Source organism: Miscanthus floridulus, chromosome 6, assembly GCF_019320115.1.
Source record: "Miscanthus floridulus cultivar M001 chromosome 6, ASM1932011v1, whole genome shotgun sequence".
NCBI lineage: Eukaryota > Viridiplantae > Streptophyta > Magnoliopsida > Poales > Poaceae > Miscanthus > Miscanthus floridulus.
The window spans coordinates 65,760,049-65,784,974 of NC_089585.1; the positions used below are offsets into that span (position 1 = coordinate 65,760,049).

General features: G+C 49.2%; 1 pseudogene; it reads right to left on the bottom strand.

Moving 5' to 3' along the window:
- Positions 1–1,966: 1,966 nt before the first annotated feature.
- LOC136460638 (uncharacterized) lies at positions 1,967–3,676 on the bottom strand (annotated as a pseudogene).
- Positions 3,677–24,926: the final 21,250 nt, after the last annotated feature.

Genomic DNA, 24,926 nt, shown 5'->3' on the forward strand with positions numbered 1-24,926 from the left:
GGGCTCGGGGCCCCACAGCCTGCGTGCGTGCATCTCCGACTCCGAGTTACTCCAGCAAGTCAGGGCGCGCGTTTGATTGTCTGGACGGGGCCAGAGCATGAGGGCTAGCTGCAGCGCCCCTCGTTGTTTGCCTCAACGTTGCCGGACTGCACGTTAAAGCAGCTGGGAGCTTGGCGCCCAGAAATTCATTTCTCGCGGGCTCGGTCCGGTGCTGGCTCTGGGGGGCTCGTTTTCGGTCTTTTCTGGACGCTCCCTCTGTCGCGCGCTAGGAGAAAATGTCCATGCCCTCTTTCTAGGGTTCGCCCTTCTCTTTCATCCCCCGCCGTCGCTCCCTCTTCTCGTTCTCTCCGGTCTTCACTACCCCTCCATCCCCACTCTTGCTGCGCAAGTGCCTCTCCGTTCTTTCCTCGGTGCGTGGTGGCGGAGGGGTCGTAGGTGGGCCTTGCATGGCTCGCATCAGTTGCTCCTCTTCGGTCTTGCCAGTTGACGAGTGCGCCTACGCTTAGCCGTCATCTTCTTCCTTGGGCCATCCATCGACGATACGCGCGGCGGCAGTGCTTGTTGTGTTTGTGTGCTTGGACGTTGGCCTATGGTGGATGCTGCTCCAGCAGTCCGGTCGTCTTCCTCGCCTGATCTACTTCCTCCTCCCATAACCTATGTTCTTTGTCGCTGCTTCCCCTCTGTCCTCCAAGCAAGGTGAAATCCTGACATCTTGCTTGTTACGTGACCCGATTCGGTGGTTTACCTGCTCTATTGCGTTGTGATGCTCGGATTTTTGGGTGCCTCAAGGCATTTGTTGGCCTAATATGTGAGCTCCCAATCGATAATATTTTCATGATTTACTCTGCTTGTGATAATCCAATGTGTGGCAGACCCGTCCGAAATAACACACCTTCGGAGGCGCTCGTCTTCCACCAGACACTAAGCACCCCGAAAGTAAGCTACATCGGACGGATTCCGTCGAGCACACCCCAATGAAGAACTTAAATAATCTACGTTTTTCCTCCAGGATCCAACAATGAGAACGAGTTTACAATACTTAGTCTATTTCATACAACAAGAATTCTTAGACATACTCCCTCCATACCTACAAAGGAAGTCATCCTGGCTCACACCACCGATTTCGCAAAGTTTGTCGTCTTGGCCGCGCGGTCGTGGTTATGGACGCGTTTGCCCCTGCATTAATCACGGAGTCCATCGTTCGGCGCATGTTTATCGTTTCACGAGCGTGCATAGCGGCAGTAATCATGGCCGCTTCGTTTCACTCGACACCGGTTCGCACGCCTCCCTTAAACGCCGCGCCCCTTCATCTACCGTAGCCTCGCCGCGTGCCTTCATCTACAGCATCGTCTCGCCGCTCTTCGTCGAGGACTCCGTCGAGCCATGGACAACGTCGAGGCGCTGCTCTCTGTCAAGGACTCCGTCGATTCGCTGCTCTCCGTTGAGGACTCTATCGAGGCGCTGCCGGCTTCCGTCTACGTGCCAAACTCCATCGTGGAGGTGCAGCCTGCCGTCGAGAATTCCATCTACGTAGAGGTGTCGGCTTCCGGCGAGGCGCCGCAGGAGGTGTTGGTCTCCATCGTTGAGGTGCCAGACTCCGTCGAGGGCAGGCAGTGTGCTCGCTGCGGCACGTTGCACGCCGGCGGCGTCTTCTCAGAAGCTTGCTTCCATGCACGACGCAATGCTCGCAGGTGTGCATGTTGTGGACTCATGCACGAAGACTATGACCTATCAGCACAGATGTTGCATGACCAGGTGAAGTTTGAGTGTGAGATCTACATTCCTAACGTGCACAAACTTCAAATGGATGGTGAGACCATTATTTTGCCCGAGGAAGTTATCAAGAAGTTGGACGAGCACATTCACTCAGTGGCAAACAAAGATCATTAAGGTACAATGATTTAACCTAAGATACATGCATCTCCATACTTGAATGTTCTAATCTGCATAAACTAACTTGATCATTCTAAGTTTCAGGGACAGTAGCAATGGCTTCAGCAAGCAATGAAAGTTCACATCCAATTTGTAGTGGCAGCCTATCTTCCCTCTCTAGTTTGTCCTTGTGCATGTGAGGTATCTTGAATTTGTTGCACCCTTTAACCTTCATGGCTTCCTTCAAAACACTTTGAAGTGTTACAAATATCCTATTTGCTTTCCATGGGGAGTACTCCATGAATGCCTATGTAACATGTGTTGAAGAAAATCAATGAATGAGTACATTTTCATGTTAAATAAACATTGCAACATGTGAACAATTGATCTTTTTACTTGTTGGACGGCTGGAACTAGATTTTCTATTGTTTTTGCATCTTTCTTGTATTGAAATGCTTGAATAGCCCAAAAAAACCCAAGTCCAAAATGTTAAAATCCGGAGAATTGGGTGGTTGACAAATGAGTCTTATGTCGTAGCCTTCTTGCTTAGCAGCCTCAGAAAACTTAGGATCATCCAATTTTAAATGTGAAGGGGCATTATCTTGTTGAATGAATATCGGCTTGCTCATATCTTCTCTAGGCCATTTGGCTCTAATGGCGGGCAGCACTTTGTTTAACATGAAATCCCTAATCACATCTCTTGTGATTGAAGTAATTGGCTTGATCACTAGTTCTCCACGAAGACGGTTTTGACTTCTTCTAACAGCCGGTTCATAAGTTACCAAGGGAAAACAACCTATTTTGCCATCAAAAACACACTCTCCATTCCTAAACCTTGGCTAAGCACAAACACACAAGAACATGAGCCTAGGGATGTAGTTCTTGTTCTTACAAGTGCGATGAGGGTCATCTTCCTTGGGTAGCAAATAATATTTCTCGGATTTTTGAGATAAGTAGAACCATTTTTCATCAATGAACACATAGTCAAAAAATCCTTAAACCTTGGATCACCAACCAAACCTTGCTCAACCATATCAACACACCACTTCAACCTAGTCATCTTGTTTGTATTAGTGAGGTACGGTTTGATGCTACTTGAGTGGCGCCTAAGTAACCCTTTTTTTAAATACCTTTGAATCCTAGACTTGCTTATACCAAGTTTGCTAGACACATCTTCTACGGTCATTCTTTGTTTGAGTGGAATGCTACGCAATTGTTCCAAGTCTAGAGGGATTGCCTTGTGACCACATCTACCCCTCTTTTGACTAGCAACCACAACCGGAATGTCATTGGCAAGTTGGTCTTTACCTCGCTTCCATAAGCGCTGTACAGTTCGAATGTGGAATCCAAAACGATCAGCAACAATGCTTGTATCTTTCTTGCCAAGTTTCCCATTTTTACTCCTAGCTAACAATGCTTGGTACACTTGTTTTGTTTGTTGTTCGGCCATGTCCTTCCTTCTGCCATGTCCTTCAATCGGTACCTCAACAGCATGTTCTAGTAAAACAAAAAAAAAGAATAACATTCATCTACTTAGCCGAGAGCATAACGAAAGGAAAAATAACCTGAGAGCATTACCAGCAACGTTTGCAACGTAACCTAAGTCAACAACGCCAAATTCATCCAATGGAAGGTTCAAATCAAATCCTACAGATAAGGAAACAACAAAATGAGAAATTTGCATGCTATGAACATCATAAAAGGAAAATCCAAATTGAGTAACAATAGGCACAATACCAGCATTGCCGTCACCTTCTTCTATGCGGATGTTGAGATCAAAGGCAGCATTCCTTGGATCAGCCATTTCATTTGATAGATGGAAACAGAAGCTAAGAAGAACACCGGACAGTGGTAACGTGAAGCTAAGAAGGAAAGCAACGTTTCTTGCCTTTAAATAGATGGCGCAGACAGGCAGTCCAAACGTTTTGCAGCGATGAAACCGGGTCGTTGTGCGCGCCAGCAAAAAAAAAGTGCGCCACGCGAATGTTTCACAGTGAAGAACAAAAATTTGGAAACGAACTACGCGCGCTTCAAAAAATTTTGGCAACGAATGCATGCAGCGCGCGCCATGCAGCAGCAGCACTCCACAACGAGCAGCGCACGAGCCAACAGTACCATGCAAAAAAGATTCGGTAGCAGCAGCCACAGGCAAAAAAGTTCGAGTCCACGGGGTTTCGAACACAGCACCACCGGACTCGGGACTAGCTGCGCTAGCCAATAAAACTCAGGAACTTTCTCCTATGGAATGCAGCCATAGGCGTATTTATTAGGGACAAATAGGGAAAACTCTACCATAACTCTACCCTAATTAATCATTCCTTGGTAAACACAATCATGTCCTAAATGACTTTCTTTGTAGGTATGGAGGGAGTACACTATTATAGTACCAAGTTCAGAGTACGGAATTTAAACAGCTGAATTACAATAAACATCTAACGGTAGAATACAAGGATCCGTCTGTGTCTACCAGAAGAATCCTCCACACAACAGCCACCCTTCAAGCTGCACCTGCAACAACAGGGTAAATAAACCCTAAGTACACAATGTACTCGTAAGACTTATCCGACTAGTGGGAATAATTTTCCGACTCTAAAGGATATGATAAGCTTTATGGTTTATTGGGTTTCATTTTTGCAAAAGCATTACTAGTAGTGAATCCTTATGTATGTACTTTATTCACTGTTCACCTAAACGGTCGTTTAGCCCGTTTAAACACCGTGTAAACGCTACACAGTGGTGCACCGTTTCCGTTTAATCACCCGTTTACCCCGTTTAATTGGCCGTTTAGCCTGTTTAATGGGACGTTTTGCCCGAATAATGGCTAAACGGTAGGTGACCGACTGTTTACCGTTTAGCGTTTAGGAAAACACTGACTTTATTAGCAGTCATGATTAGTTCATTAGCTAACCATTCTATGTAAGCATCTGTTCTACTTTTAAGCAAGAGTTGAGCAAACAGATCCATTTCACCATCTTTCATCTTCTAGTTCTTACTACGATGCTAAATCGTAGATAAGTCGTACTAGATTACCCGCCGATTCGCGAATCAATATGCCTAGCAGGGTACCCCAAAACACACGCCCCACTTGTACCCCAGGCACAAGCAGGACCAACCCATCACTCTCCTATCAAGGGGTCCAGGTTCCCGTCCAAACTTGGACTCTAAGCCCCCATATCTAAGTCCCGGACTCAGTGTGATGCTTAGACCTCCACCGTCCTCGCCTCCAATCAGTCGGTCTGAAAAGAGTCAAAAACCATGACAAGAGAGCAACGAGCCTTCCCTGCTCCCATAAACAAGTATGTGCTCAGGATAATAAGTCTGTGACCTGACTAGAATCCAATGCAATGATCGATCCTTAACCAACATGGACAGGAAAAATAGTGTAAACAAGCTGTGCCCCGTTGGCCGTGGGATACAACCTCTTACACCCACCAAAACCTGTACCATATCCCTGTCCGGTCTCTATTTCTTTTCACCATTTTAGCATGAGAGTGATAATAATAATCACCTATTGTGAGTAACGGTAGGTTACTCACGCTACCGAAAAACCTAAGCATAGCAGCTACTCGACCTAAGCTAGTAGGACTCATAGGTAGGTATATCTATGCATGTAGTTTTGATATAATTCCTGTAACGTAAATGCACATCATATATATATTTCTAGTGATTATTCAAAATAAGGGTTATGCACCGGGGCTTGCCTTGGGTAGGCGTGGTGTCAGCTCAGTCAGTCCATGGCGGCTCCGGGACCTCCTCGTACTCTTCAATCACGTCTTCGTACTCTTGCTCGCCCTCGGTCACGAACTCCACGAACTCGTTTTCTACATGTATGCAATGATGATGCAATGCTCAATATTAAGGCAACACCAGTTCTTAAAATAAGAATACATCTACTAAGCCACTAAGCTAGCTCTAATGACTAAGATACCAAGCTAATCATCATTCCCATCAAACCAGCAGGGTTTCAACTACAAGTGCTACTTAGCAACTAAAACATATTCTTACTCTTATTAACGATTTCCTATATACTACAACAAGGAGTACTTAGCTATCATATTTCTCAACCGATTCTAAGCCTACAAAAATTACAGTAAGCACATAATAATACAATGAATCTACTGTAAAAATTTCATAGTCAAAGATATTACCAATTTGCCACAAAAATTCCTACAAATGCTAACCTAAATAATACTAAACACCCACAAATGATTTAATAGCTGCTGGTATCAACAAATATATATATGAACTAAATACACTAACAGATAGAGCACAATTTTAGGAACCTAACAAAATTAGTTGCACAATTTTTGGACACCAATGCGAATTGATATTAATTTTAAAAGTTTCGCTCAGAAATTAAAATATAAAGCTATTTCTAATTCCTTAAGAAAAAGGAAAAACGAATTCCACCCGCGGCCCACCGCCGCATGGCCCGTGCGGACGCAGCCCAACGCGAGGCGACCCACAATGGGGAGGCCCACGCGCACGCGACATATATGCAAAAACACCCCTAAACTCTAGGCAAACTAACTCGCAGTCCATGTCACTATTCCTAGAGATAACAACTATGCAACGAAACCCTCAGAAACTCACTCCTTTACAACGGCACGGTCCTCGGCAACCCGCGTGCGCGTCGGCGCGGCGGCGATGGCATTGGACGGCCATGCCGGCTAGCTGGGACCCGCCCGGCTCCACTAACAGGCCGACCCCCGTCTACAACCCTAGCGCCTACACTAGCCTAGGTTATAGGAGCGGCGGAGCTCCCGGAAGTGGTGACCATGGCGTGCGGCCATGCGCGACAGTGGCACGGCCATGCCGGCCACCCTAAGCCACCGCGGGGTGAACTAGCTAGCGCTATAGCATCACTATCTTACCCTAGTTGCAGCTACGGTGGTGGTTTGGCCAAAGGTTCCCCGAACAGGGCTGGCCACGTGCAGGTGGTGAGATGCGATGGCGCTCCAAGATGGCGTTGCCACGTTAATGGCCACGGCGAGGCGGTAGAGGTGCAAGTGAGGTGCGTAGGGTGAAGTGGAGGTGGAGGCGGAGTTCGTGGTGTAGATGGATTGATGAGGGGTGAAGCGGTGGGTGGTTGCCCTCGGCCATAGCTGGTCCTAGTCTTAATGGCATGGCGGAGGGGAAACTCCAAATTGGAGCACATTGTGATGCAATTCAAGGCGGGATGGGGACAGTTGGCACCCGAACACCGGCGGAGACATGAGAATGCGAGATTTAAGGCAAGCTCCCGCACTCTGGCTCACTGGGGTCACGACGTGACGGCGGAAATAGAGGCGGTCGAGCGCATAGAGGCAGATAGGGGAGAAACGAGAGGACAGTAGGCGGTGATGACGCGTTCGTTAGCTGGCGAGCGCACCATGGCGCGATGCAGCTAGTGCAACCAGTACGGCCCACAGCTAGCACTAGCTGACGACACGCGCTCGAGGTCAGCGTGGCCTACATGTTGTAGTGCCATAAATGTCATGGCAACAGCGGTCCGGCCCCATGCGCACAGCGCCTAGGTGGACTAGAGGCACAGCACGGTGCAGCGATAGGCAAGAGCGAGACAATGATGAGACGACAGCGGTAGCATCGTAGCGTGTGGTGGGGGCAGTGTGTGGGGTAGTGGCCGCAGCGCTCGTTTGTGTGAGCAACAGCAAGGCAGTAGCGATGCGGTGCAGGAGCACATGGCGATGTTGTGGCCGCGAGGCACGGCGTAGTGAGCAGGCGTGCAGCGCGGTGACGGGATGGCGGCGGTAGCATCACAGCGTGGCGGGCAGCAAGATGTAGGGGGGAGGGGCGCGGCGCGACGGCTCATGTTGGCGGCTAGCTGGCGCACCTGAGCGGGCAGCATGCGGCAGCAGCGGCTGGCCAACGCGTTGCCACGCATGCGCGTGCTCACACCGACGTCATGACGTTAGGGCAGCAGGCTTGGTGACCATGCACAGACTGGGAAGTCAGCCGAGAACGCGTTGTGCACGGTTTTAAAGCATTTGAAACCCCTAACTAGTTGCTCCAATCCCCAAACCCACTTCGCTACACCATAGGGGGTCCATTAGGCTACTACAACAAGCCAAAATACATCACTATTCCTTAACCCAATCTCTCGTGATAAATTGCTAAACATAGCAGCGTCTTACAGTCGACAGACTTAAAAATTTCTAAGTGTTAGAGCTGAATTGGATTTCCAAATGCGATTTCTAAGCTAGTGGAAATATTAGCTAGCAAGATCATTTTTCGACCGTGAGTATTTCATTGTCATCTACAAAGTTTGCACTTCAAACCTTATTTAAGTATCACATGCATATTCTATAGCATTTTTGCTTAATAAAAATTGATTTTAAACCCTAAGTGATATAACATGACTATTGAATTAACTTTTGCTTCGCACTTCCGTTGATCGCTTTGAGTTACGGAAATTGATCTACACTCTTTATTACATGCATTAACACATAAACATGATGCTCATGACATATTTTAGTAAATGATTTATAGTGTAACACCGAGGGTGTTACAAATCTACCCCCCTTAAACAAAATCTTGTCCCGAGATTTCATGTGCCTACTGTGGGAAAAGAGATAAGAAATAAATTCTGATTTAAACAATTACCTTGATGAACTAGAAAGAAGGTGGGGATAATGCTTCAAAATATAGCTTTCTTGCTCCCACGTTGCTTCATCCTTCGAGTGATTTTGCCACTGAACTTTGTAAAACTTCACCACATTATTTCTAGTCACTTTTTGTTTTTCGTCCAAGATCTTGACAGGATGCTCAATATAAGATAAGTCGGGCTATAGGGGAAGTCCTTCCACTTCCACCACTTCATCAGAGACCCGCAAACATTTCTTTAACTAGGAAACATGGAAGACACCATGTACTGCTGACAAAATATATGGAAGCTGGATACGGTAGGCAGCAGAACCACACCAGGCCAAAATCTTGTAAGGTCCAACATAGCGAAGGGCTAGCTTCCCACGGACACCAAATCGATGTACACCTCTCATGGGAGATACCTTGAGATACACATGATCACAAACTTCAAATTGCAAGGGCCTTCTTTGCTTGTCCGCATAAGTTTTCTGACAACTTTGAGCTACCTTTAAATGGCTCTAAATAATACTGACTTGCTCTTGAGCTTCTTTGATAAAATTAGGCCCAAAATATCCATGATCACCCACCTCAATCCAGTTAAGAGGTGTTCTATATTTCTTACCATACAGGGCCTCAAAAGGTGCCATACGAATGCTTTCTTCATAGCTATTGTTATAAGAAAACTAAGCTAGAGTCAAGCATGCATCCCACTTTTCAGGAAAAGAAATGGCACAAGCCCTCAACATATCCTCAAGTACCTGATTGACTCTTTCTGTCTGACCGTCAGTTTGCGGATGATAAGATGAACTTCTAAGAAGACTAGTACCAAGACATTCCTGGAGTTGCTCCCAAAAGTGAGTGACAAAGACTGACCCTCTATCAGAGACTATGGTAAGAGGAACTCCATGCAAGATTACAATGGAAGACTGACCCTCTGATGTAGATGGATTGATGAGGGGTGAAGCAGTGGGTGGCTACCCTCGGCCATAGCTGGTCCCAGTCTTAATGGCATGGCGGAGGGGAAACTCCAAATTGGAGCACATTGTGATGCAATTCAAGGCGGGATGGGGACAGTTGGCTCCCGAACACCGGTGGAGACATGAGAATGCGAGATTTAAGGCAAGCTCCCGCACTCTGGCTCACTGGGGTCACGACGTGACGGCAGAAATAGAGGCGGTCGAGCACATAGAGGCAGACAGGGGAGAAACAAGAGGACAGTAGGCGGTGATGACGCGTTCGTTAGCTGGCGAGCGCACCATGGCGCGATGTAGCTAGTGCAACCAGTACGGCCCACAGCTAGCGCTAGCTGACGACACGCACTCGAGGTCAGCGTGGCCTACATGTTGTAGTGCCATAAATGTCATGGCAACAGCGGTCCGGCCCCGTGCGCACAGCGCCTAGGTGGACTAGAGGCACAGCATGGTGCAGCGATAGGCGAGAGCGAGACAATGATGAGACGGCAATGGCAGCGTCGCAGTGTGTGGTGGGGGCAGCATGTGGGGTAGTGGCCGCAGCGCTCGGTTGTGTGAGCAACAGCAAGGCAGTAGCGATGCGGTGCAGGAGCACATGGCGATGTTGTGGCCGCGAGGCACGGCATAGTGAGCAGGCGTGCAGCGCAGTGACGGGACGGCGGCGGTAGCATCATAGCGTGGCGGGCAGCCAGACGTAGGGGGGAGGGGCGCGGCGCGACGGCTCATGTTGGCGGCTAGCTGGCGCACCTGAGCGGGCAGCATGCGGCAGCAGCGGCTGGCCAACGCGTTGCCACGCATGCGCGTGCTCACACCGACGTCATGACGTTAGGGCAGCAGGCTCGGTGACCATGCATAGACTGGGAAGTCAGCCGAGAACGCGTTGTGCATGGTTTTAAAGCATTTGAAACCCCTAACTAGTTGCTCCAATCCCCAAACCCACTTCGCTACACCATAGGGGGTCCATTAGGCTACTACAACAAGCCAAAATACATCACTATTCCTTAACCCAATCTCTCATGATAAATTGCTAAACATAGTAGCGTCTTACAGTCGACAGACTTAAAAATTTCTAAGTGTTAGAGCTGAATTGGATTTCCAAATGCGATTTCTAAGCTAGTGGAAATATTAGCTAGCAAGATCATTTTTCGACCGTGAGTATTTCATTGTCATCTACAAAGTTTGCACTTCAAACCTTATTTAAGTATCACATGCATATTCTATAGCATTTTTGCTTAATAAAAATTGATTTTAAACCCTAAGTGATATAACATGACTATTGAATTAACTTTTGCTTCGCACTTCCGTTGATCGCTTTGAGTTACGGAAATTGATCTACACTCTTTATTACATGCATTAACACATAAACATGATGCTCATGACATATTTTAGTAAATGATTTATAGTGTAACACCGAGGGTGTTACAAATCTACCCCCCTTAAACAAAATCTCGTCCCGAGATTTCATGTGCCTACTGTGGGAAAAAAGATAAGAAATAAATTCTGATTTAAACAATTACCTTGATGAACTAGAAAGAAGGTGGGGATAATGCTTCAAAATATAGCTTTCTTGCTCCCACGTTGCTTCGTCCTTCGAGTGATTTTGCCACTGAACTTTGTAAAACTTTACCATATTGTTTCTAGTCACTTTTTGTTTTTCGTCCAAGATCTTGACAGGATGCTCAATATAAGATAAGTCGGGCTATAGGGGAAGTCCTTCCACTTCCACCACTTCATCAGAGACCCGCAAACATTTCTTTAACTAGGAAACATGGAAGACACTATGTACTGCTGACAAAATATATGGAAGCTGGATACGGTAGGCAGCAGAACCACACCAGGCCAAAATCTTGTAAGGTCCAACATAGCGAAGGGCTAGCTTCTCACGGACACCAAATCGATGTACACCTCTCATGGGAGATACCTTGAGATACACATGATCACAAACTTCAAATTGCAAGGGCCTTCTTTGCTTGTCCGCATAAGTTTTCTGACAACTTTGAGCTACCTTTAAATGGCTCTAAATAATACTGACTTGCTCTCGAGCTTCTTTGAGAAAATTAGGCCCAAAATATCCATGATCACCCACCTCAATCTAGTTAAGAGGTGTTCTACATTTCTTACCATACAGGGCCTCAAAAGGTGCCATACGAATGCTTTCTTCATAGCTATTGTTATAAGAAAACTAAGCTAGAGTCAAGCATGCATCCCACTTTTCAGGAAAAGAAATGGCACAAGCCCTCAACATATCCTCAAGTACCTGATTGACTCTTTCTGTCTGACCGTCAGTTTGCGGATGATAAGATGAACTTCTAAGAAGACTAGTACCAAGACATTCCTGGAGTTGCTCCCAAAAGTGAGTGACAAAGACTGACCCTCTATCAGAGACTATGGTAAGAGGAACTCCATGCAAGATTACAATCCGGTCAAAATACAACTTGGCATACTTCTTGGCTGAATATCTGGTATCTACCAGGAGAAAATAAGCGGACTTAGTAAGGCGATCCACAATGACCCAAATAGAGTCATACCCCTTTGCCGTGCAGGGCAAACCCACAAAAAAGTCCATAGAAATATCCTGCCATTTCCAAATAGGGATAGGCAAGGGCCGCAAAAATCCCAGTGTACGCATATGGTCTGCCTTAACCCTTCCATAAGTGTCGCACTCCGTGACGTACTTGGTGATATCCTGCTTCATATTTGACCACCAATACAAGTGGCGCAAATCATGGTACGTTTTGTTACTTCCTAGATGGATGGATAACTTAGAATTATGAGCTTCATCCAAAATTTTTCTTCTAAGATCCTCTCTTGATGGAACAACTAATCTGTTCTTGAACCTCACTACACCAAGATCATCAACACTGAAATGAGAACCACGCCCTTCGGCAATTAACTTCTTGATATGCGGGATTTCCGAAACATCTTGCCTTTGCTCTATAATAATTTGATCAAGTAAATCCGAGACTTGAGCAATATGGGCTAGCACCTCAGTATGGTTGAGAGACAAGAGTGCTTCTTTAACTTGATACGACTTCCGGCTCAAAGCATCAGCTACCACATTAGCTTTTCTAGGATGATAATAAACTTCTAAATTGTAATTCTTGATTAGATCCAACCATCTCTTTTGCCTCATATTTAACTCGGACTGAGTGAAAATATATTTGAGGCCTTTGTGATATGTAAAAATATGAACCTTGTTTCCCAACAAATAATGCCTCTAAATTTTTAGAGCGTGCAGCACAACAGCTAGCTCTAAATCATGGGTGGGATAATTCACCTCGTGCTTTTTTAGCTGGTGTGAAGCATAAGCTATCACACGTCCATCCTGCATAAGCACACATCCCAACCCCGTCTTCGAGGCATCACAATATACATCAAAAGGTCTATCAATATCCGGTTGGGCAAGAGCAGGAGCAGTGGTAAGGAAATACTTTAGAGCTTGGAAAGCTTCCTCGCACGCCAGACTCCATACAAACTTGACGTCTTTCTAGAGTAACTTAGTCATTGGTTGGGCTATTTTGGAGAAGTCAAGAATCAAATGCCAATAATAATCAGCAAGACCATGTAACTAACGAATTCGGTGCACTAACTTGGGAGATTTCCAATTTAACACATCCTGCACCTTGCTTGGGTTTAGAGAGACACCTTTAGATGTCAGAACATGTCCCAAAAACTGTACTCGATCCAACAAAAACTCACATTTGCTAAATTTGGCATACAACATGTGTTCCCTTAATCGAGTCAGTACTATCCAAAGATGCTGTGCATGCTCTTCTTTGTTCTTGGAGTATATCAAAATATCATCAATGAACACCACTACAAACTTATCTAACTCTGGCATAAAGACTAAATTCATGAGATACATGACGAATGCAAGAGTATTGGTGAGACCAAAAGACATGACTAGGTATTCATACAACCCATACCTAGTAGAGAAGGCTGTCTTTGGTATATCTTGTGGCTGGATCTTAATTTGATGATACCCAGAACGAAGATCAATCTTTGAAAACACTTTGGCACTAGCCAATCGATTGAACAAATTATCAATATGAGGTAAAGGATACTTGTTCTTAATGGTTACCACATTGAGAGGGCGGTAATCCACACACATCCGTAGAGTACCATCCTTTTTCTTTACAAAAATAGTTGGACAACCCCATGGGGAAGAACTAAGATGGATAAATCCCTTCTCCAATAATTCCTCTAATTACTTCTTCATTTCAGCTAGTTCTTTAGGAGCCATGTGGTAGGGACATCGGGAAATAGGAATAGTGCTAGGTTCTAACTCAATAAAAAAACTCCACATCTCTATCCGGTGGCAACCTAGGTAGATCATCAGGGAAGACATCTGAGAACTCATAGACCACATGAATAGAGGCAATATCAGGAGAAGCTTCAACATGAGCAACAACTGGTAGGACTATATATGAGGGCATAAGAAGAGATATCCTATCCTCGAAAGAAGGAAGCTATAACTCAACAACTCTCTGCTCAAGGTCCAAAACTACCCCATAAACTCGCAACTAGTTCATACCCAGAATTGCATCAATGCCTTGCCCAGATAGCACCATGAACTAGAGGCGGTAAGTGTGAGTGGCTAGCACTAATCCGACTATGTCTGTCCGAATATTAATGCACAACTACGCACCCAGAGTACTGATTCTATAGGCAATAGGTATAGCCATAAGAGATATGTTGTGCCTTTGTGCAAACCTCATGCTCATGAATGAATGTGATGCACCAGAATCAAACAACACATATGTTGGGTGGGAATCAATGGTAAACAACCAGCCATCACCGGTTCATTCTGCAAGATTTCCTTAGCCTCAGTGAAGTTGACTTGCCCAGAGCGACTTACGGTCACCTTCTTCTTGATGATCGTCCGCTTGATCAGACAAGAGTTAGCTGAGGGCTGAGCAGACTGTGTAGGCTGGTTCTGCGGACACTCCCGAGCATAGTGGCCCTCCTTGCCACACTTGAAACACACACCAGACTTGTTCCCCTATCCCTGACAAGGTGGGGCCTATTGTCCCTGTGGCTATTATTGCCACCTGCTGAGTAGGTGCACGGTACTAAGTGGGAGGTGCCTAGTAGGTCTGCTGAGGCTGCCAAAACGACTGCCCACCCAAAGACTGATAGGGCATCTGCCTGACAACATGTACCTTCTGAGCCTAGGGGTGACTAGAAGACCTAGTAGTCACCCGCTTGCGCTTCCACTTAGCTTGAGAGTCATATTGAAGTCCTTCCATGGCAATAGCAGCATTTATCATAGCACCAAAAGTCTGGTAGTTCCTTATGTATAGCTCCTTCCGTAGACTGCAAGAGAGGCCACGATAGAAATGGCCCCTCTTCTTCTCATCAGTATCAACGTGGGTCCCAACATACTATGATAGATGGTTGAACTTGTTTACATAGTCCATCATAGACATGCTCCCTTGCCTCAGGTCTAGAAACTCCGTCAACTTCCTGTTCAGTACACCAGCAGGAATGTAATACTCTCTAAAAGTAGTGGTAAACTCCTACCAAGTCACACGGTGATCCACCGGCTGCATGGCATTGAACGTGTCCCACCATGCACTGGCAGAACCCAATAGCTGCTGCGCTGTAAAGCGCACCTTTTGCTCCTCAGTTACAATGAGTAGCAGAAACTTCTACTCTAGAATACAAAGGCAATGCTCCACATCTAGAGGCTCAGCAGTCGGTGTGAACGTGGGTGGGTGCGTCTTTAAGAAATCCTAATAAGAATAGGGTCCCTCAGGACCACGGGCACCACCCCTGTTCCCGCCATTGCCTCCGTGGCCACCACGGGCGAAGTCACCAATGGCCTAGGCAAGCATCTCCAAGGCATAAGCTGACTCGCACCGAGTAGCCAGCATCTTTGCCATAATCTCCGCATGGGTCATCGGAGGTGGCGGTGGCAGAGAAGGAGGAGCTAGAAGTGGGGCCTCGTGGCTCTCCCCATTGGTGTTGCCAATGCCCTCACCATGACCATTATCACCTGGGTCTACCCCAGCACTGGTACTCCCATGACCAGACCTCAAGTTTATCTGTAAACAGATAGGAACCAACCATTAGGGACAACCCTCTAGATTAGGAACAAGAGATTATTGAAATGATAAGACTTTTATTAAAGTATTCTTTTAGGTTATCCTATCAATTCACTAATCCAAATTATACATATAGGGGGAGTTTAGTTTAAGCAAGATTCTCCTTTCATGATGCATGCATCGGCCTACCCGTTCACTCAAGCCAGAATATAGCGGCATTCGCAAAAAAATTTGGCACCTCGCACACTCACTTTCCGCTTGCTAAACGATTCTTACGCAGCGTAAGTTAGTGTACCTGTAGAAACTTGATTAGATAAAACCAGTGCCGATATCCTAGATAGACTATATTGCTAGGGCTTAACTTATTTACATAATTTTATCGCATCCTACTTTTTGCACCAAACTTTTCCATCCAAATCTACAGTAGGGCATTAGCTGCTCCATCAGCTAACCCCATATCATACCTAGGGGTGATCGCCAACTCCCGTACGATGCCCTAGCAAACCAGGAGACGATGACGAAGACCACGGCGGGGACCACATCGCATAGGACGCCTGGTGAACTACCATCATGCCTACAGTGTCGCCACGGCTGGCGCAGTAGCACCATGCCATGCCATGCCGCGACGTGGCCACAAGACCATGACGACAGCCATACCCGGACGTGCTCCATAAGACAGCATGGCTTGCAAGTTAAGTTAGCTAGGCCCTCCCTTAGGCTTATGACCATTCGGTCCGAAGAACCTATTGCTTTGTATGCGCCCTATCCCCGAACTTTATATCAGGGCCGCCAAGGCACCCATCTCAAGAGATCCGATCCATCCTCTACCATTTCATTCATTCCCCATAGTAGTAGGGCTCCTAAAGCTTCCCTTCAGGAAGCCCACCGCGTAGCTTAGATAACCTCTTCCACCATTCTTGCACCCCACATTGTAAGAACTTTAGAGCATTCAAGCGAGGAACATGCACTCGATACATAGGGCTCTGGCCTGAACCAATATAAATCTTTGTGTCTTTTGGATGCTACCATTGTCTTCCTAGAGCAGCGCGGTGATCATATAAATTTACTAGTCTGGTTTACAAAACATTGATAATTGGCGTGCCAGGTAGGGGATAGTCGCGCACTCTCAATTGTTGAGAAGGAAGCGATGGCTCCTTGCACCGCCGGTGGACTCGCTCGCGGAATGGCCCATGGTGGCTACATCTGCCATGAAAACTACGAGTTCATCGGCGTCAAAGGGCCATCGCCCACGTCTGCCTTTAGCCATGGCCTGGACCTCCGCCCTAAAGATTTGGATCCCATGGCCCACGGTGAACACACTCCTAGAACTGCCATCAGGGGCTGCATCCTGGAGTTCACCAACATATGGGGCCTAATACCCTCTCCCATCACTGGCCAAGGCCAAGACTTCCACCCAGGAAGCCAGAGGCCTATGGCTCATGGTGAGCTCGCCCGAGGAATGGCCTGCGGTGGCCACATCCTTCTGAGGAATCATGAGATCGCTCAAACCAACGGGTCAACGCCCGTCACCGGCTCCTACCCAGTCCAGACTTACCGCATGGGAAAACTCGACTCCATGGTAGAGCCATGCCCTAGACAACATCTTCGCCGTTAGCGGGATGCAACGAACTAGGGCACGCACGAGCGATGAAACTACCCACCGCCATGCGCCCTCAAAGCCAGCTCCTGTAGCGATAGGTCACGACATCTCTCCATCGAAAGCAGAAATTGCACCTAGAGGCGGAGACGTGGCGGCAACGACATCGTCGCACTGAGAGGACTCAAGCTCCAGAACGCATGAGCTCTTCCATCTAGAAACTACAATAGGCCGGACATGAAGAAGTCATCCCCGGGGCTTGCGAGCCCTTTGAGGACATCAAGCCGGTAGGGACCGACCCATGGCTGCCCGAGAGGTCAATCCACGCTAGCTACGACTGCTCAAAGTAGTCAAGAAGCAACCCCATTAGCTCACCATCCAGGGACTAGAATGAATCCATCGCGAGCAAGCACTCAGGGGCTCACAGCACCATGAACAGTAACTCCGCCATGAGCAGATGCTCGAGGGGTCGTCGCAACCCGAACAATGACAACTAGTTCCATGACAGCTTTTGGTACATCGGTCAGTCACATCCACTTTGACCGTAGCCTCTCTACCTAAGCACGTCCACATACATATACAAGCCCACCAATAGTTGCATAAGCTTAAGGCTGACCCATAGAGCAAACCAAATAGCATGATGCCCATACGTATATCCCAGTGGCGCTTAACTCCCAAGTTACTCGATCCGACTCGCGCTCGCAGCTAGACACGACTCGCTCGTGGGGGCTACACCCGTGGGTACATGCACACGACCTGTGGCATAGCACTGTTTGCCATCGTCTCAGTGACCGACCCCCTTCCAACTCCTTTCAATCATGTCTCTCATCATAACGAGCCGGTGACCCGCACCTCGATTTCCTGCTCACATGGGTCTAAAAGGAAACAGGGAAGTCACTCGAACAAGGTGAAGGGAACGGAGGGAAAGGGATCTTTTGCTGCTTGGTCGCTTTCTTCTCACATCATATCAGATCTGCAATCTACCCTTGACGCTTCATTGCTCCAACGATCGCGCACCTTTTAGCCCTGCAGGCCAGCCCCTAGGCTAAAACGTGCACCCATGAGCCCAGGGCTAGGGGGAACGAAGCACATTCCAATTCAAATGAAAAGAAAAGCAAAAGGGCAGTAAAATGGCAAAACAAATGTAATGACCACGCGCCACCCACACAGAACCTAGACTTGTTCATTATAGAAAGATCGTACCCAAAATGCTAGATAATCACACTAAAAGACCTTCACGCATTAGGAGCCATGAACTGGAGACGAACGGTGGTAGCCAGCACCCTACTTGCGATGGCCTTCGCCCCTCAAGCGAGAGCACTGCCTATGGCGAGGATGTCGCTCTCGGATCTCTACGACACACATCCTCATCCAACGGAATCAAAGTGACACCACCATAGTGCGAGCCAACCGACGTCAAGGCAACGTGAGCACCCCGACGAACCCCCCTTAGAAATTAGGGAATGCACATGGAGATGAGGCTCATCAAGGCGAGACGCCAGCTGGGCACTCCCTTGGCTAGCGCCAAGCATGACGTCACAGAGGATCCATCTAGAAGCGATCAGTGCTGCCAGCTTGTTGTCCATCTCCAGCACCTTTTGGTTCACAACCGCCTTCTCTTCTTGGTCTGAGAGCGCCCTCGCGCGCAACCCTAAAGAAAGACATATCGATTCACAACCGGGCACAGCGACAGAACGGGGGCGCAACCCAGAGTCGATGAAGACGCACCACTACAGGAGGAGAGCAGCCTCTGGCATTCAACTTCGAGGAGCTGGCGCCCCTGCTTGGCCATGTCCCGAGCAGTGCCAGCCGAGATGAGCTACGTCTCTTGGGCAGCCATCATGTCCTTGAGGCCAGCCATCTAGGATGTCAGAGCCTCGATCTAGGACCGAGCCTGCACCTGGATCGCCACTTTGTCAGCCATCTAACACTGGGAAGGTCTCCAACTCCTCGCACAAACATTGCACCTCAGCCTCCACCGCATCCAAATGGCCATGGTCGGTGGCACCTCCCACATGTGCTTGATAGGCCAGGCGCAAGAACTGAGATTTCTCCATTGAAATCTCCATCGACTCCTACAGAAAGGAAGGACAATCAGACGATCGCAGCAGGAGCGGAGTAGACACGACGAGGTCAGAAGACTAGTAGACTCACCTGCGCCCAGATTGCCACTTTGTCAGCCATCTGACACTGGGCCTCCACGCCCAGTTGGGTGACCACGACAATCGCATCGCACATCTCGACCAAGGTCACCTCCACCCCCTCACGGCCTTGGGAGGCAACTTCCCCCATGGCTCGCACGGCCGTGTCATCCACCACAAATAGCACCTCACCGGAGCGCACGGGATGAGGCCACATGAAGGAGTCCTCACCTAGGTCAAGCCCCTCCTTGAGGGGTGAGCGTAGGGCCGCAATGGAACGGAGCCCGGCCACTGTTCCAGGGGCAGCGATGTTGCTCAACAACTCTAGCCACACAGGAAGGCACGCGCCACCCCCCGAAGGTTTAGGACTGAGGGCCCTAGAAGGGGCTCTCTACACCATAAAGATCGACAAAGATCAGACAACCCAGTATCATCAACAAGCACGGTGAGAAAGAGATCGAAGAACGACGTACCTAGTGGAGCATTCCACAAAAGGTACGATGATCCGTCTTTCCATGAGTGACCCAATGGAAAGGGTCATGGAAGCAGGCACCAATGCTGACTCCACTGAACCAGAGGCCGACAAGGCATCCCCTATAGCGTCGGCAGGGCTGGTCTCCTCCACGCCGTGACCTCCAGTAGCCCCTACATCCCCTGGCTCGGACATCCCCACGCAAAGTGCTAGGGACATAGGGCGCTCGACCCCTCGTCAGCAAAAAGGTGTTAGAGGAGGTCTTGGTACACTCCCCTAGGCCTCTCTAGGGAAAGGCACCAAACCTCATCATCTGCCCTGGTTGCAGCGTCCACCTCCATCGCGCCCTCCGTATCTTCCCCCTAGACAGGAGCCTTCGACCCCGACAAAGAGGGGGCGATAGGAGCCACGAACAAGATGTCCTGTCCACCATCGGTGATGGCACCAGGATGCTTCGGGCTTGGCCCCATCAGCGGTGATGAAGCCACCCGCTTCCGAGCAGAACCTTCCTCAGTCACAACACTCGCCGAGCGGTCGGAACCGCTTGGCCCGGTGCCATCACTGGACCCGCGTGAGGCATCGGAGGGCGCTCTAAACGGCCAGCAGATCCTCATCCTCCCCCTCAGAGCTCCCCTCATCATCATCATCGTCTGACAATGAACCACCACGCTTCTGACGCTCCATGTGCTTCAATGCCTTCTCTCACTTGAGACGTTTCCTCTCCCTAGCGACCGCCTACTCCTGAGCGGCGTGCTCAGCGCCTCTAGGGCATGGGAGATGGAAACAGGAGCTGAATGAGGGCACAGGCTATGGTAGCAAAATAGATTAGCGAACAACCTTCAACGAACGAAGGAAAATGAATCTTGGTGGCTTACCAGGTTAGGCCGAAAACTCGTCGAGAACGCCTCCACCGCGCCTTTGGCCATGACAACGGTCCCAGAAGAGACCAATTCGCCGATCCACTTCATGACATCAGAGACCTTGAGCACCTCCATGGTCTTGTGGGTCAGATCTTCAATTCTCAAGTAGTCACACAACAAGGTCACCCGCTGCTTCAAGGGTTGGACTCGTCGCTCGATCATAGTACGCATGATCATGACGCCGTCCAATCCAGCCGACACCTGACCCTCGAGGATCTCTAAGATCTCCGTCACCTTTGACAACCGTGTCTTTTCACACCCCCAACTCCACAAGGCCAGTCTCACCGGCGTGACACCAGAGATAGGAGAGAGGGGAGCAGTGGCATCATCCCGAATGTAGAACTAGTGTCTGTACCAACCGAAGTTTGAGGACTTCCATGGCAAGCATGGGTAGCTACGAGAGACCCCCTAGCACATCTGAAGATTCATCCCACCCACAAGAGCGAGCACACAGCCGTCAGAACCATGCACCTTGCAGGGTTTTCACCTCAAAAACCATCCAAAATAGGTCCTTGTTGGGTGCTATCCCTAAGAAGGCCTCACACATGACGACAAAGCCCACCAGCTGTAACACCACATTGGGAGGTAGGTGTTGCAGCTAGACTCCATACTCACGAAGGAATCCACAAAGGAAGTCGGACATCGAAACCGCGAACTCATGCTTGTGGAAGTCGGTGAACGACACCGCCTCCCCAGGTTGCGGATGAGGCACCACCTCGCCGACAGGGGCCCTCCACCCGGTGACCTCCTTCAGCTGAAGGAGACCCTTCGCCACGAGGCACTGTAGCTTTGCCTCCATCACCAACAAAGGTATCCATTCTCCCATCTCACGACATAGGCGAAAGAAAAGGTGGAAGCGGTGGAGCAGATGGCAACAGCGGCGATCCATGTGACCTAGAGGTAAAGCTCATGAACTCGACCCCTTTCCTTCTGTCTCTCCTTCATATTGCAGGAACAACGACAGAAGGCGAGAACAAGGAAAGGGATCGGCTCGGATAGAGGGAGCTATTTATGTGGCGGCGACTAGGGAAGCGAACCACACCCACATAGATTTTGCCCTAATACGGGCCCCACATCTCCTCAGGAAATGAGCCGACGCACCATAAACACGCAGGGATGCAATTAATACGCAGAATCTGGGAGGTCGACCGCCCCCAGGATTCACGTGCAGAGCGCCCCACGGTCATCAGTAGAACGCGCACATGATCACACACCAAGTGAACACCGTTAAGCCACAACCGCGGCAAGGGAGGCCCGAAAGCCCCCGAGCCCATGTGCAAGGTCACCGGTCGTGACCATGACCCAACATCATGCTTAGGAAACCCACTCCTGGGCCGGTCCTTAGAAGGGCTCGAGGCCACAAAGGGATAGGGGCAAGGAGGAGATGGGCCCCTGCGGCTCTAATCGATGGTGCGGTGCCACACGACCGTCTCTCTCTCTGTTTTTGTCGTCCGCTTTGAAGTCTCCCGGGTTGACCCCCTCTAGGGGGGAGGCATCTTGCCCCTAGGCCATTGCGGAGGTGGTTGGGGACCGACATGATTGACGACTGATGATTTATGGGACGTCTCTCGATGAGGCACAGCTGAACTCCACATCGATTGGGGAGGATATCGAGTCCCACTCGAATTACCCATTGACCCTGACAAGGCGCACCACTGCAACCGCATGGTTATAGTGGACATGCCTCTCCCCATGTGGGGCAAAACTGAAATTCACCTATAGCAAGGCACCATGACCCCTCGGGTGATGAGGGGCGTCAGGAAAGAAGGAAGTGGGCGCCAGCGGCCCCACTATCAGGACGAGGCCCAGCCTCGATCGCTTCCTGCTTGAGCCCCAGGTTCTCGACCTTCAAACGGATAGCAACGCATCCATTGAGGATCAAAATCCAGATGGTGCCAAGTCGAGATGCCAACCCCCGGTCAGGGAAGACGTCTCAGAAACCCTGACACCGCCCAAAAAGCACACCTTAAATTTTTCCCAAAAACACAGGACGATCCCAGGCCAAAAATCTCAGAAAATCCAACTTAAAAATACAAACAAACTCAGCCGAGAACCGTGGCATTCTACATGCAAATCTTTCCTCATTCCAACACGATAGTAGCAACCCAAGCCCCGGAAGCTATGATGCTAGAAGGGGACTTACGGGACGCTCCCCTCCGCCATTGTGAACAAACACAACGGAGAGGAGCACCTCACAAATCTCCTCCTAACATTGTAGCTCCTAGAGCATAAAACACGGGGAGAGAGCGGTGGCAGCACCATCATCTCACGAGGATAGAGACTGCATGGTGGAACTGTCCACAGCAAGGACCACCTCGCGCATCCAAGCCGAAGGGCCCCGGGAGGCGAGGCGGTCGCAAAGCTGCAGTTCCGATAAACATGCCACCTCATCCTACTCTGCTCGCAAAGACCCTTCTAGCATCCGCCACTGGAAGGAGAAACGATGGTTGCCGGCCACCATGGACCGCATTCAGTAGGACACATCACGAGAATATCATGCACCTACTCTCCCAGAAATTCTCTACTTCTCTCACTCTATTTAAACGTCTAACCGATCGGAAACAACTCGTGACTGCCTCAAACGGTAGGAAGGTCTCCATTTATAGGCTTGGGACAAACTGAGCAGCCTGAACCCCCCACGCCGCGTGGCACACCACGGGAGGTCACCGCCAACATCAAATGCCCACGTAAGATCAGGAAAATCGACTCTCACAAAAGTAGGACCAGTACGACGTCGACGAGACTACTCGGTCATTGAATGCACTTACCCATAAGGGCAAAGCACAATGGCCACCTACCGCATTGAACGCACTTACCCATAAGGGATCAAGCGACGAAGCTTGAATAAGCCACGACTACGAACCTGCGCGCAATGCCCACGTACCTCAGTGCTTTCACGATCACTTCGTGATCATAAAAACGCTAGGGGGCTACTGTCGGGGTTGTAACCCCGGGGTTTCTCAAAGCATCGATTAGTTAACAGGCCAAGTAGCCCATAACATATTAGCTAGCGAAAGCCCAAATGACTGAGGCCCAACTAAGCCAAGCGAACCAGGCTGGACGCTAAGGCCGAGGTCAGCCACGACCCCTCCTTCGTGCCTTAGCCACACAACACTGGAAAGACGCTCGACCTCTCCCCTATCACGACCCCTGGAAGGAACGGGGAGAGGTCGAGCCTAGCCAAGCGTGCCTACTCTGACAAGAATAGGCACGCCACACTGACCCCGCAAGGACCGAGGGGACAACAGTCACATCGGTCCGATCAAACGCCATCTATGTGCCACGCCGCACAGACAAGACAATACCGCCCAAAACGGTGACGACAGGTACGATGACCACCGACCAGATATGGCCCGACGAGACGAGAGTACAATCCTGCCCGCTACGGATGAGATCCACGACGAGGACCTTGACTTAGAGGCCATCTAGGCCGGCGGGAACCATGACCCCAACGATAGTGATCGTGGCCCCCGGCTCCTCAAGACAACGAGATGATCAATGACCTAGGGGTGGCCACCAACTCCCGTACGATGCCCCAGAAACCAGGAGACGATGACGAAGACCACGACGGAGGCCACGTCGCACAGGACGGCTGGCGAACTACCATTGTGCCTACAATGCCGCCACGGCCGGCGCAGTAGCACCACGCCATGCCATGCCGCGACGTGGACACAAGACCATGGCAACAGCCACGCCCGGGCATGCTCCACAAGACGGCGTGGTTTGCAAGCCAAGTTAGCTAGGCCCTCTCTCAGGCTCACGACCCTTCGATCGGGAGAACCTATTGCTTTGTATGCGCCCTGGCCCTGAACTCTATATAAGGGCAGCCAGAACACCCATCTCGAGAGATCCGACCCATCCTCTACCATTTCATTCATTCCCCATAGTAGTAGGGCTTCTGGAGCTTCCCTTGGGGCAGCCCACCGCCTAACTTAGGTTCTTTTATCTCTTCTACCATTCTTGCACCCCCTATTGTAAGAACTTCAGAGCATTCAAGCGAGGAACACGTGTTGGATCATGTCTGAGACTAGACGTAGGGCTCTGGCCTGAACCAGTATAAATCCTCGTGTCTTTTGGATGGTATCATCATCTTCCTAGAGCATAGTCCGGTTTATAAAACAACGACACATATATTCACGAATATTCCTATACAAGCACAGACTACTAGGGACATCTTTGGTTTCCTGTGCCTCCACCGCTACTAGGGATATCTTTGGTTTCCTGTGCCTCCACCGCCTTTGCTCCCTGGGCCTTAGTTGTAGGCCCATAAGCGGCCCATTGGTGCCATAAAGGTTCCTTCCCTGACCGTGCGGAGGCCCTT